Raw genomic sequence first — 15,220 nt, forward strand, 5'->3', positions numbered from 1 at the left:
AGGCAGAGGCAGGCAGATCTCTGTGGGTTCGAGGCCAGCCTGGTCTACAGAGCAAGATTCAGAACAGACTCCAAAGCTACACATAGAAACCCTGTCTTGAAAAACCAAAAGGAAGACATGTGCAATTAAAATTTTATTATATTTTCCATTTCTTTCTTTGTGTGTGTATACACATTCACTTGCCACTGTGGGTATGTGGAGCGCGAGGACCACTTCCATCAAATAGCTCCCAGGAACTGAATGGAGCTTTTCAGACTTAGTAGCATATGCCATTACCAGCTAAGCCGTCTCTCTAGCCCTACAATTAAAAATGTAAAACAACAATTAGCAATTGTTGTAGGAGGGGGAGGGGAGAGGGTGAGTGCAGGAGTGGGAGGAAGGGAGGAAGTGGACATTTTGAATGGTATTATTTATAAAACAATGAAAACAAACACACAAACAAAGCAATAAATATGTTAAACATCGGGCCTGGAGAGATGGCTTAGCAGCTAAGAGCACTGGCTGCTCTTCCAGAGGGCCTGGCTTCAATTCCCAGCACCCACATGGGAGCTCACATGTCCAGTTCCAGAGGATCTGACACCTTCACACCAAAGCAGATAAAATAAATTTTCATAAATAATAAAATATTTAAAACACCAAAGAAACAATTTGAAGAATGACTTTCTGATATGAATTTAAAAATTAATTTTGTGAAAATGGTGATTTTACCAAAGGCAATTGACAGATTCAGTGCGATCCCAATCAAAATTATCATGTTATTCTTCACAGAAATGCTATAGGACTTCCAAAATTCACACAGAGACACAAAACATCACACGTAACCAAAGCTATCCTAAGCATGGCAATGCCTGATTTTGTCACACTACAGAATCATAGACAGAAAAACAGCATGCTACCAGCAACAAAACAGAGACAAAGACAAAGGAATAGAAAGGAGACTCAGAGTAAATCCACACAGGTACAGGTTGGCATGTGTGTCTGAGACAGGATCCCTTGCAGCTCAGGATGGTCTTGCCTTGAACTACTGATAATCCTGCCACTATCTCCCAAGTCCTGGAATCTCAGATGGTCGTTTGACCTAATTTTTGACAAAGGTGCCCAAAGCTCACACCGCAGAAAGCACCACATTTTCACCTAGTGGTGCTGAGAAAACTGTATGTTCTCCTGAAGAAGAATTAGTAAGTCACTATCTCTCACCTAATTGTACAGAGGTCAATTAGGTCTGCAGCAACGGCCTTAATAAAAGGCCTTCAATTTTGAAACTGCTGGCCTGAAATGGGGAGAACTTGTCATGTGAGGCAAGGCATGGAAAGGATATTCTGACAAGAGCTCCAAGTGCTCAGCAGGCACAACTGAAAGATTAGGTGTTCTAAAAGTGTAGAGCTGAACAGCAAAGGGAATAGGCAGCAGAGTGGAGACGCCACAAACAGAAGAAAGGAATTTCTTGCTAGCTCTATAACTGACACTGAAATAAAATACTCAAATATCAGTATTCAAATCATTCAATCAATACATTGACCAATGAGCTAAACAAACAATTCTTGGAAGAAGAAAGGCAAATATGGCTGATAAAGGTAGGGAAAATGTTCAACATCCTTAGACAGCGGCAGGTCTGCAAGGTAAAACTACATTCAGATTCCACCTCACTGCAGTCGAAACGGCCACCAAAAACAAAGCAGCGACATCACATGCTGGCAAGAATGTGAAAAAATGAAACCTGGCGGAGATGTCAATCCAGCCACTATGGAAAATCACAGTGCAGGTTCCTCAAAGCACTGACAATAGAACTGTCACATGATGTAGCTGCAGGACTGCTGGGAATAGCTGCAGGGGAATCTGAGCCAGCCTGTTACAGAGAGACGAGGGAGCCCCTGTTTCTTTTGTGGCACTATTCACAATGGACAAGTTAAGGCAACATCCTAGGTGTTCATCAACAGATTAATGGATAAAGGAAATTTGATGTCTCTCTCTCTCTCACAGACACACACACCATACAAGATATAAAAGAGGAAGAGTAACTATTTAGAGAGAAGGGGAACTAGGAGAAAAAAAGGGAAAGAGTACAAAAGAGCATGAACAAACTACAATGATATGTTTGTATATAATGTCATATTGAAACTCATTATTTCCTGTACTAAGTGAAAACTTTTAATTAAAAGATGTTCTATCTATAGTAAAAGCAATCACCAGGAAAACAAAGTATTTTGTTACCTCTAAAGCTGTTTGTTGAACAGTTATACCTACAAGGTCATCAATATTCCTGCGACTGTGTAGGACTATTTTGAATTTAATGCATCTACAAATGATGTTTGCCTGGCTATGTTTCTGAACTTGTGACAAAGTAGCAGCCAATTGCTTAAAAGCAACAGTCCTTAAATGGATCTCTACTTTGATTGCTTCTACAGACTAAACCTATGTCTCTGTATGTCTATGTCTGCCTGTCTCTCTCCGTGTGTTAGAAGATGAAGAAAAAGCCCCTCATTCTGTCTTTTGTTCTCTTTTTTTGTTGTTGTTGAGACAGGGTTTCTCTGTAGCTTTGGAGCCTGTCCTGGAACTAGCTCTTGTAGACCAGGCTATCCCCAAACTCAGAGATATAAGCCTACCTCTGCCTCCCAAGTGCTGGGATTAAAGGCATGTGCCACCACAGCCCAGAAACCCTCCTTCTGTCTTATTTGTAGATGTGACAGTGAGAAGCACAGCCCACCTTCCGAGTGAACTTTGCTCACATTTACCAATAGTGTTTTCTGTCAAGCCAGATAATTCCTCCAAGTAGTCCCTTAATTAAAAAAAAAATAAAGTGTGTTGTAGTTTCATATTTTTATCTAGGTTCTTAGGTCTTTGAGCTTGATTTTGTTTTAGCCCAGCCCAATTACATTTTCAACCTGGTCTAGAATATTCTTTCGAAACATTTGTATAGCTGTAAGTTCTATGTTGTTTATAACATGAAAGACTGTAGAAATATGATTTGCACAATATTTGCGAGATACCTAAAAGGTAGATCTTTCCATAAGAGAATTCTCTGGGTGTACCATACAGAGATCAGAGTTGTGGAAATCCAGCATCATCTTCAATACATTGCCTAAGCACTTCACTATATTGCCAAGTATGGTGGCACATGCCTGTAGTACTAGCCCTAGGGAAATAGCAGCAGGAGGATGGTGAAGTTTGAGGCGATCTTGAGCTAGATAGTAAAAATCTTTGTCAGACAAACAGAAAGGACCAAAAGATGGAAAAGGCTGCGTGGGGCATCACACTGTTGTGATGTGACACTGGCACTTGTTAAGTAGAGGTAGGAGAGCCAAGAGTTCAAGGTCACCCTTGACAATTTAAAGTAGTTAAGTTGAAACCAGCGTGGGCTCTCTCTCTCTCTCTCTCTCTCTCTCTCTCTCTCTCTCACACACACACACACACACACACACACACACACACGGAACTGAAAAATATGCCTCCAATTCAAGGGGAGGGCACTGGCAGAAACTTGACTTTGTCTCAATTATACTGTCTAGGCTGGCCTCAAACTTGTGACCTAGGGCTTATCCTTCCCAGAACTCTAGGACAATAGGCTAGCAATAGTGATGCTTTCTGAGCCTTTTACATCTATTGCTTTCTTGTTCTACTTCATGTGCTAACGAATGCTCTAGTTTTCCTTGTATGTAAAATCAGACTTCCTGTGGTTTAATCTAAACCCACCTTATAAACCTCAAAGCAATTCTTTTTTTCTTTCTTTCTTTTACCATTCATTGTTCACTGGCCTAAAGAGGCTCTTTATGGTTGTAAGACTTTCTAAGGTTCCTTTGTCCTGCCTTTCTAATCAATATAATCACACTTCCTTTATGCCACAGGACAGCCCTCCTCCTTCAGTGCCCCAAATCTCTTTTTATAACCTTTTCTAGTTTTGTTTCCCTACCCCTCCACACCTGTTAGGCAAATTTCTGAAAGGGCAGTGACCCAAACCTTCCTTGGTGGATAGCTAGCAGGGTCATTGCTTGACCTTGTACTCTGGGGGTGCCCACTCAGCCAGCAGAGATCTGAGACCAGGTGGTTGGTGGGCTGGATGAATGGAGAGACCAGGACGGACAAAGAACATAGAGGCTTTGGCAGTTTAAGTTCAAAAGAGATCAATATGCATTTAAATTAAGGCTGGCTGCTTGGATACAGCAAATTCCTCTCCCTTTAACTCTTTGCTATTCTGCTTCATGGGATTCCTTCATGGGATTCCCTCACCTTTAGCTCATAAGATTCTTTTATGTGTTTAGTTGCCATGTTCAACTTGAATCGACATTTTGTGCGGGGATGGTGAGGGGAGATGGATGGAAAGCCCAGGCTTTCCTAGGGGTGGTATGCTGATGAAGAGATGTCCTGACATAGATGCTTGGATAAAGAGAAGGAACATATTCCCGGTATCTGATGTGTAGGGAAAATAAAGGTCCTCTAACCACATTAGTGTCAAATAGCTCCATAAGGCACTGATTATGTGCCTTTTGGTATGAATGATATTATCTGGAAAGACTTGTTCTGGGAAAAAAAAACAGAGCCGAGCTAGCAAAGTGTTCTAATTCCACCATGCTTCTGGGGATAATTTCCTAACTGGTGCAAACCACAGACTGTGTTAAGGATAGCCTAAAGGATAACTTTGCAACGTGACTCATGGATTGATTCACTAAAACTTGTCTGGATTAGGCTGAGAGGTGAGTGAGGGTGTATCTGAGAGTGGATAATGTAAGGGGGAACCTGAAGCTCTTTCACACACGCACATGAAGCAAAACTCCCAGACACGTTTGAGTCTCTCATCCGTAGAAAAAGCACACACATGTGAACACACACACACACACACACACACACACATACATATATACAGAGAGAGACAGAGAGAGAGAGAGACAGACAGAGACAGAGAGAGACAGGGATATGGAGAGAGAAAGAGAGAGAGAGACAGAGAGAGAGAGACAGAGACAGAGAGAGAAAAAAAATGGTGTGAGTGTGCTCCAGATGCAAGCAGCAGCATGCCATCAACAGGTCTTATGACTCATTGTTTCCCCTGAACCCAAAGTCTGAGTTTACATTTAAGTGGATTTCTCAGGAGTAAAGTAAAGGCATCTTCCCTTCCTGAAACTTGAACTTTGTAAAATAAATACAACTCCTCCACATTAGACACCAAGGGAATCCTGACCCGGTGACATTTATCCAACATCCACCTCTCTTGCATTGTGGGATTGCACAATATGCTTACTAAAGGAAAGATCATGTCCCAAGAATGAACTCCTGAAAGAACCTTCTGCAGATGTCACTTGAACTTTCCCCAAGTGGTTCTGGTCCTGACAAAAAATAGTATAACATGGTACTATGAGGTGCCCTCATGACATTGATGTATGTTTTACCCAGACTTCCTTAATGCCTGCTTTCAATAAGTTCTTTCTGACAACTGAGTAAATGTGAATTCAAATATTCAGTTTATACATCCTAATTGAATGTTTCCAGGGACTTTGGTAAGTACACAGGAATGCTGGACTTATGTTTTAAAATGACAGCATGTACTTAGTATTTAAAATACAATGACCTGAGGAATACTTCACTGTTCTCGCATTTGATAAGTAAAAGACCCAGGGTTATTGAAGCCATAGATTAAAACACTCTCCTATATCTGCAGTTGGAAAGCCTGGGCTTTTCCTTCTAAAAAATAGTTCCTTTACTTATTGTGCAACTCTACCAGATGAACCAGACATAGGACTACTTCTTTTATCAGGCCAGGGTATGTGTTATTGAATGTTTTCCGAGTCACATGCTAAGGAGAAAGTTCAGATGGATTTTCTACATAGACACTAGAAACTCTCTTGTTTATTCTGACCAACTCATGAGAGAAAAAAAAATTAAAACAACCAATATAAAAACAAGTATAGAAACAAAGACTGTTGTAGGAGGTTTCTGTCCCACCCAGTCCTGTAATAATCACACAGAACCCTATTACTTGCAATACGGTTTGGCCAATAGCTTAAGGGTATTTCTGGCTAACTCACATCTTAAATTAACCCATTTCCATTAATCTGTGTATAGCCATGAGGCTGTGTCTTACCCGGCAAAATTCTAGCATCTGTCTTCCCGCAGGGCTACACGGCTTCTTACTGACTCTGGCTTCTTTCTCCCAGCATACAGTTTAGTTTTTCCTGCCTAGCTAAGTTCTGCCTTGCTATAGGCCAAAGCAGTTTTCTTTATTCTTTAATATAATCACAGCATACAGAGGGGAATCCCACAAGAGACCAGGAAAATATGTGAGAGTAAAGGCTTGTAGTAGAGGCCTAGCATGTTGTGTATGGGATCCAGGGATTCAACCCCAGTACTGCATGGAAAAGAAAAGAAAATAGAAAAATAAAATAAAATCTATAATTAAAGGATGAGAAAAATATCCTTGCAGCAATCAACCACTGAGTCCAGTACTCCAATGATGCAGAAGAAATTTCCAGAATGCTGAAGGTATCATATCCAAGTCCTATTCCCCAAGTTCACCTGTAGAAAACATAACTCAAAAACAATAGATCCTGAAAGACTGGCTATCTTTCCTCTGTCAAAGTTGACAGGATTGCATTCCAGTTTTCTATGCAGTTCCTTAAACACTTGAGTTTGAAAGCCAGAGCCTGTCCAAATGTCAATCTCCTATGGACAAATGTGGTAATAGCCATGAGAGCCGGGGTAGAGGAGACTGAAGCTGTTACCATCAGAGAAACAAAACTGTTCACTGTATCTAGAATGCAAACATCTGGTAGGTACCTGGAAATCAATGTCTCTGGCTTTCCCAAGGTTGGATTGTTTGCTCAGGTTTCCAAGTGTGAATGTGGTGCTCATTCTAAGAAAGCTTAGAGCAAAATCATATGGTACAGTAAGCAGGGCCTTCTCATCAGTATAGTAATAGGACTGTGTCTAGAAAATGTTCCAAAGGTATCAGTGATCTGTTAGACTCAGGAGACACAGATTGATTTTAGATAGGCTCCCTCTAGGCAGGCCAGGGAAGCCTGGAATTCACAATGGAGTCCAAACTGCTCTCCAAGCTCAGTTATCTTGCCCCAGCCACTTGAGTGTTGTGATTACACACTATGTCTATCTACCACATAGGATTGAGAACGCCTTACTTATGACTGCTTGATGATCTGCCACGTGATTTAATCTGCCCTAGGTAGACTATATCTAGGTGTGGATTAATAACCCCTACGATGTCCATGTTGCTAACAACAGGGAGCAGTGAAGTGAGAGCTCTTTTTTACCTTCTTCTGATGTTGTAACAGTTTAGGTAACAGAAGTGGGAGACTCAGAGACAGAGAACTAGCACTGGGCAAACAGGAACTGCTATTGGACATAAGGGACACAAGAATATTACTGTTTCTGAGGCTGCTGTGGATGGAACTATAGTACAAGTGTGGGCATGTGACTGTATACCAAAGAGCATGTTACGCCATGGCAACACAGTATCCTTTATTGTTACTCTATAGGGGTGGAGGCTAAAAACCAGGCATGATCTGCAACAGTGTAATGCTCTTTTGTCCTAGGAAGAGCCTGAAGCTGCAACCCCAGGTCACCCTGATACTCATAAGTTCTTTGATCTGAGGGGCCTTTTAAAGATCTCTTGTCAGGAGGAATGACTTGACCAGAAAGCAGCCCAGATTTAAGAAAGCAGAAGGAAAAGCTGAGAGTGACAGCTCACATCTTTAATCCCCGCACCTGAGAGACAGAGTCAGGGAAATCTCTGTGACTTGAAGGTCAGTCTGGTGCACATAGTGAGCTCCAGCCAAGCAAGAACAGTGAGAATCTGTCTCAAAATCCAAACCAAACTAAAACAACAACAGAAAAAGAAAACCCACCAAAACAACAATGGCAAAAATAGACACACCAGCATCAAATGTTTCCTAACGTTTCCACAGGATAGTTAAAGGGGAGAAAAACTAACTCCAAACTAGAAATGGCCAGCTAAACTCCATACTTCTCAGTCACAGCCCAGTGGTAGGACAAAACAGGAAGGCAAATTACTGGCACAAGTATCTGACCTTTTTCTGTGTGTGCTCTGCTAGGAAATTCTGTCTTGGAGGATTTAGTAAAGTAGCTGGCATGTTGGCAGAGTCTTTTGTTCCATCACCCAGGAATCCTGTAATCTAATCATCTCTGTGGTGCTGAAAATAAGATCATAGGGCCATGGCTTGTCTGGAGAAGGAAACTGAGCAGGGCCAGGTTGCTTGGAAGAGCTCCAGATGTAAGCTGTGGGTTCTGACTCCTCAGATAGCCTTGTGCAGAGAACAGGAGCCATGGGTACTTCTCAGCACCTTGTTTCTTGTGACATTACGTCAATCACTGTGCCTCCCTAGGCTTTTCTATTGTAAATTTGAAATAGATATGGTCAGGATTCAAAACCCTAACAGCATGCTCTTTCGTCTTTGGACACCTATCCACTATAAATAGCTTTGAATGCTATCACTTCCTCATCCACAAAAAGTAGGAAATATTGCTATGTGGTTCTTTTGTTTTGTTTTGTTTTTGTTTTTTGAGACTGGGTTTCTCTGTGTAACAATCCTTGATGTTATGGAACTAGATCTCAAAGACCAGACTGGCCTGAACTCACAGAGATCTGGCTGCCTCTGTCTCCCAAGTGGTGGGATTAATGTTGTGTGCCATCACCGCTTAGTGTTATGTGGATCTTATGGAACAATATAATGTATACACATGTAAATATACACTTATTTGACAATAAGTACTTCCCAATCAATTAATAAATAGTATAACCTATCACTAGGGCATAATTTTGAAGGGTATGTTAAGTTTCTTTCTTTCTCACTCAGACGTTATATGAAGCCACTTAACAAGAAACATTATTCTATCTAGGATGGCAATGTTGCTCAGCAAGTAAAAAGCTTCTTGACACCAAGCCTCATGATCTGTGTTCCATTATCTGGCCACATAGGGCGGAGAGAACTAGCTTCCATAGTTGTCCTCTGGCCTCCAGTCACCATGTCATGAGTATGCACATGAATTTACACACTAAATCAATAAGTGCAAATAAAAACGATTCTTTCTGGGCTGCCGAATGCAAACATCAGGGGTATACTAGTTACCATTAATTCTACGACTTTTGTGCTTTACCCCATGGAAACTATTCTGACCAGAAATATGTATCTTTTCTTGTTTTGATTTGTTTTTGTTTGTTTGTTTTTTGTTTTTCAAGACAGGGTTTCTCCATAGCTTTGGAGCCTCCCTAGTGCTGGGGTTAAAGGTGTGCACCACCACTGCCAAGATAGATGCTAATATTCTTTGTGGTTTTGCTACTATAATTGTTTTATTTTGTTTTGTTTTTAACAAAGGGTTTCTCTGTGTAGCCCTGTCTATCCTGGAAATTACTCTGTAGGCCAGGCTTGCCTAGAGCTCACAGAGATGGACCTGCCTCTGCCTCCCAAGTGCTAGGATTAAAGGCCTGTGCTACCATGCCCGACAAACGTTAATGTTCTTTATGGTAACGTAGTGGTCTGAAATTGGTAACAAGGATTGTGGATCTATACCTATTATGGTTAGAATAATTTACCTTCCATATATAGATTGTCCTTTGTCCTGTAGCTTCAGTTTGACACTTTGCATACATTGGTCCTCCCGAGACTCTTTTGTAGAGTGAATTAGCATAGTGCTAATTGTGGCACACCTCATGTTTTATTTGTTGCAGTTTCCTCCTAGAAATTGTAATCTACGCTGTAAAGTTACGATTCACTGATAACACTTTTTTCTGTTCACCTGGCTTTTGAAGGTCCCAATTTTCTCTCCCCCATTGCAGCATATGAGTATTGAGCAGGCTATCTATTTCCCATCCTGGTGCGGCATTGTTTCAGTGAGTATTATTTCTTTGCAAGTAGAGTGGTTGTGTTCTGGGAACAAATCTATCCTTGGATAGTCCATAATACACTTCCTGGACTGGGCTAGCAAAGTCCACGTGATTCATTATATCCCGCATCTACACCATGATTCTGAGTACACATGTCCTTTTATCCAGGAATTAATTTCAGAGGATTTCTAACGGGAAGCCTCATTTCAGGGGAGGACCCACTAGCTACTTTAGACTGCTTTTGTTCATGAAGACGAGCTTGACAACAGATTTCCAGCTTCCTTACTCTGTCAGGGGTCAAATAACCCAACAGAATGCTCTGACCACTTACACTTTTCCTTTGTGAGTCTCTTCCACCTTTGCTGTCCCTTCCCCCAAAAGCCACTTCATTCCTAAACTCGCAATTTGTAAACTTTCTTCCAGGAGCATAAATGGCCTCATAATCCTTGATACGTGAGAGAGAGTGGCAGGTGGCCATTAAACTGGAAGTGACACGTCTAAGTCACAGTCACAAAGAAACACGCAGGCAGCTTGAAGGTTTCACTCAAAGCGCTTCTGAAAGCACTGAGACCAGATAGTAAGATTACTGGAGACCAGATTATGCCAATTCTGGCCGAGGCTTAGCATGTGCCTACATTTAAATTTAATATGTAAGGACAATGCACAACATCTCATACTTTCCTGCTTCGTTTTCCCTTTTTTGTGTTAGAATGTTTGCTCATCAAAAGACTTTCTCCAATTGAATGTCAAAATGGCCACACATCTTTTCAACAGCAATACATTTTCTGAGGGGGAGTATAGTGTTTAAGAGCATGAACCACAGTGTCAAAACCCTAGACTCAAATTCTGGCTCTGTATCTCCTTGCCATAGATATTTTGGGGGCAATCACTTTACCAGAATCCCTTGGGTTTTTTCTTCTTCTGTGATGTGGCATTAAAAACACTCCACACCTCCATGTGTTCTGATGAGGATTTTACTAAACACATATATGAGTACATGCGTGAGCTTTTTTGTTTGTTTGTTTGCTTGCTTGCTTGCTTGTTTGGTGTTTTGGTTTTTTGAGACAAGATTTCTCTGTGTAGCTTCGGCTGTCCTCTGTAGAACAGACTGGTTTTGAATTCACAGAGACCTGCCTCTGCTACTAGAGTGCTGGAATTAAAGACAAGTGCCACCATTGCCCAGCTAAATCAGTGTTTTATGAATGAGTTGGTGTCTGAACAAATGGCTCAGCCCTTAAAGGCCTGTACTGTTCTTCCAGAGGCTCTGAGTCAAGTTCCAACACCCATATCAGATAGCTCACAATTACCTGGAATTTAAGCTCCAGTGGGATCCAGTACCTCAGGCCTCTTCAGGCAACTTCACAAATATGCATACACACACACACACACACACACTCACAATCGCTAAAAATGAAAATGATATTTGAATAAATTAATAAATCTTAATAATTATAGCTTCTTCATTATTATTTCAACGATTTTTTTTATATATATGAGTGTCTGCCTGCATGTACATAAGTGCACTGTGTCCATTCCTGGAGTCTGCAGTAGCCAGAAGAGAGGGCCAGATTCCCTGGTACTGGAGCTACAGCTGGTTGCGAGCTGCCCAATGGAGGTGCTGGGAAATGAATTGGATATGACTATTTGCTGGCTCCTTTTATGCCAACTTGACACAAGCTAGAATCACTGGAGAGGAGGGAGGCACAAATGAGAAAACTCCATATGTCTGGGCTGTAGGAAGCTTTTGGACATTCTCTTAATTAATGAATGATGGGGGAGGATCATTGTGGGTGGGCCCGCCACCCCTGGGCAGGTGGTCCTGGGTTCTATAAGCAAACTGGCTGAGTAAGCCATGAGGAACAAATCAATAACAGCACTCCTCTATGGTCACTGCATCAGGTGCTCCTCCAGGATTCTGCCCTGTGTGAGTCCCTCTCCTGACTTCAATGGAGAACAGTGCCGTGGAAGTGTAAGCCAAATAAAATCTTTTCCTCCTAAGAATGGTTTTGGTCTTTATGCTTCATCACAGCAATAGAAACCCTAAGGCACTGTAAGAACAACAAATGGTCTTAACTGCCGAGCATCTTGCCACCTCCTCATTATTCTCATCATCATCATCAGGACCCAGGTATAAGTGGAGATGGCTCATCTGTCTCCCGGCCACCCAGCACAACAACCAGGTTCTAAAATCTCCTGTCTCATAAGTGTTATGGATTTTGTAAATTCTGTCTCATAAGTGTTGTGGGTTTTGTATACTGCCTTTGAACTTCAATGGCCTGTATATTGTTCCAACATTATCTTTAACACTCTAAGCTTAGACTACACTTATTACATCTGTACGAACTTTCACAAGGCTGTCTTGTATCTCTTTTTACGTGGCTCTGGGAGTCTCTGTGGAAGTGAACAATTATAAGAAACCCCAAACTGCTGAATCTACAAGGGATTGAGTACAAATTAAAGAGCAAGGCAAATGAAACTAAGCACTGAATGGAAGGCTGCCTAGCACATCACAGTCTCCTGCAGGCAAACAGGAAGTAGCAGACCAGAGCTGCCCTTTCTGGTTTGTGGTGTGCTCACTTTGTTCCATTCCTTATGCCCATCCTCTCTTGAATCCCCTCACCTCTAAAAAAAAAACTGTGTTAGGACTGCTGACAGAGAAAGACATGTGGTGTTTCTTAGTGGGTGGTGACTCACTGGGAAGCAGGAATCCTTTGCCATGGGGGCAGGAAAAGAGAGCTGGCTGTGTGCATGCAGGCTGGAAGATTGCCTTCCAGGTAATCAAAAGAAGCAAAAGTAGGCCATAAGAACATGGAGGGAGCTCTTCCAAGATCCTTAGCTCTGGCCCTTAGCTATGGCATTGCCTGAATGTGAAAGAGAAGCAGGAAGGACCAAAATCCCATGAATCAAGTTTTGAGTGTAAGAAAATCACAGAGGACATTCAAACAAAAGGACTTCTTTAAGACTTAAATGTGAATCTCTAAGATTTATAAGGATGAGATCAAAGATTTGAGTAGTAACCATAAATGAGAGGCTTTGGCTCAGTGCTTTCCCTGTCGTGAGCCTCCAGGCCTTGGGCTTTCACGATGCTCAATTTCCCAGCAACTCTCACCTATGCCTCAGCATTTGCAGGCATCCTTTCTGTGGACTCTGTGTTCTTCAATGTCCAGCCACAAGTAGCAACCGTGCATGGGAGGCTATGCTTTCCTTTCTATCTCATTCCAGTATGGCCAGTTTCCATACCCCCCGCCCAAATCTGTTGCTAAATTCCTTCCCAGGGGAGAGATATAATCAACAAAGTCTACCCCCTCTCCTAAGGTCCCATTGACAAATAGAAGCACATTTCCGCCATAGTGTATTCTGGGGGAACCAATGAGTTTATCTGGCTGCCTTCCAGAGCATAGGTAACGGTTTACTTACAGAGGTGTGGGTGCCCCCCACCACAGACTACACCTAGAAAACCATTACCAATGAGATGTGGGCTTTCCCATAGCCTCATAAATGGAGCCCCCCCACCACTTCCCATATACTCTAGCCTCTCTTTGAAGTCATGTCTGATTAAGGCAGAGTACACAAGTGATAAGGAGTTGGATACTCAGGTGTGACTCTTGTGACACCACCCCCACCCCTCGATGAAGGTGTGTGTATAGTCAACAGGCCAAGCTCAGATGATCATTTTGACAGATGGGCACAGCTGAACTACCCAAGATATCAGTTGCTTGACTCAGAGGACAGTTGCAACACCACTCCCCCATATTCATCAGTTGTCAGGTTCTTCCTAAACACCACTGTCCTCTTTCCCTGGCTCCCACTCACGATGACGTCACAGTTGGGGCCATAAATGTCAATGAAAATTGCTTTGGACCTACCTTCTGTCAGATCCAAAAGGAACTCAAGACAAATGTGCTGCCCATTAATATCCAAAGCACATGCTGACCTAGGCTCTTTAAACAGCAAGTACTTGATGGCTTCCTTATTCCTCCCAGTGTTCCTCATCGTGTCCTGAATCTCTCCAGCCCACTGACTTCCCTTACCCCAGCTTCTCATTCCTAGATCTCAGCCATGCACTCTCTTGGCTCTTGGTTCTCTTTCTTCGTCTGTTTTCCCCTGTCTCTTGGTCCCCCTCTCTTTTTCTCTCTTTCTCTCTTCTCTCATAGCCTGGTTCATTCTGCTGCCCATTATCAGTCTACTGCTTTCTCCCCCCTGTTCTTGACTCTTCCCGATACCTCTGATTGTACCTTCCCTGTTATCTACAATAAAAGCCTCCTCAACTATACCTAGGACTGGTCACATTCTCATTTCATTCACCTTCCTTTCTTTCCCTTCTACAATTTGTCTTGATTTTTATGTTTCTGATACAGGCCAAAGAATAAACCCTGAGTTTGAGTACTGACAACAGAAACTACCTCATTTTGAGATTTTTCCCATGCAACTTACACATTGTCATAGGTTCCCAGTCCGTGTATTGCCATAGTTTTCTGTAAAGGGCTAAATGGCAAATATTTTAATGTTTTCAAGCCATACACTCTGTTACTGTTATTTAACTCAGCTGTCAAAGAATGATGTCAGCAAAAGACCCATTGCAGCTAAATTAGAGTGAGTGTGGGTCAACAAACAAGGAGAAAGCTCTGCATCATATAATGTTCATGCATAGCAAAAATCAAAAAATCATTCATTTTGTTTTCCAGTGATGTAAAACCATACAATCCTTTTTGGCTGGTCTTTATAAAAAGAAGCATCTGGCTACATTTGGCTTTGGGGTAGCAGTTTGTTACTGCATGCCTTAATGATTCGAATGGGAGTCATTAAGTCATGATATTAATAGTTGAATTGTGCTCGCATAACTGGATATCAATATGTAGAAGAATGAAAATAGACCCATATCTATCACCATGCACAAAAATCAAGTGCAAATGGATCAAAATCTCAACATAAAGCCAGCCACACTGAATCTTATAGAAGAGAAAGTGGGAAGTACACTTCAACATATTGAAACAGGGAACCACTTCCTAAATATAACCCCAGCAGCACAGACACTGAAACAATTAATCAATGGGACCTCCTGGAACTATAAAGCTTCTGTAAAGCAAAGGACATGGTCAGCAAGACAAAACGACAGCCACCAGAATGGGAAAAAATCTTCACTAACCCCACATCAGACAGAGCTCTGATCTCCAAAATATCCAAAGAACTCAAGAAATTGAACACCAAAAGATAACATAGTCCAATAAAAAGAATGGAGTACAGACCTAAGCAGAGAACTCTCAACTGGGGAATCTAAAATGGCTGAAAGACACTTAAGGAAATGTGCAACATCCTTACTCATGAGAGAAATGCATATCAAAACAACTCTGAGATTCCATCATACACCTGTACGAA

This window comes from Microtus oregoni, unplaced genomic scaffold, assembly GCF_018167655.1.
Source record: "Microtus oregoni isolate MIOR12 unplaced genomic scaffold, Mior012 000050F_ref0000143, whole genome shotgun sequence".
NCBI classification, from domain to species: Eukaryota; Metazoa; Chordata; class Mammalia; order Rodentia; family Cricetidae; genus Microtus; species Microtus oregoni.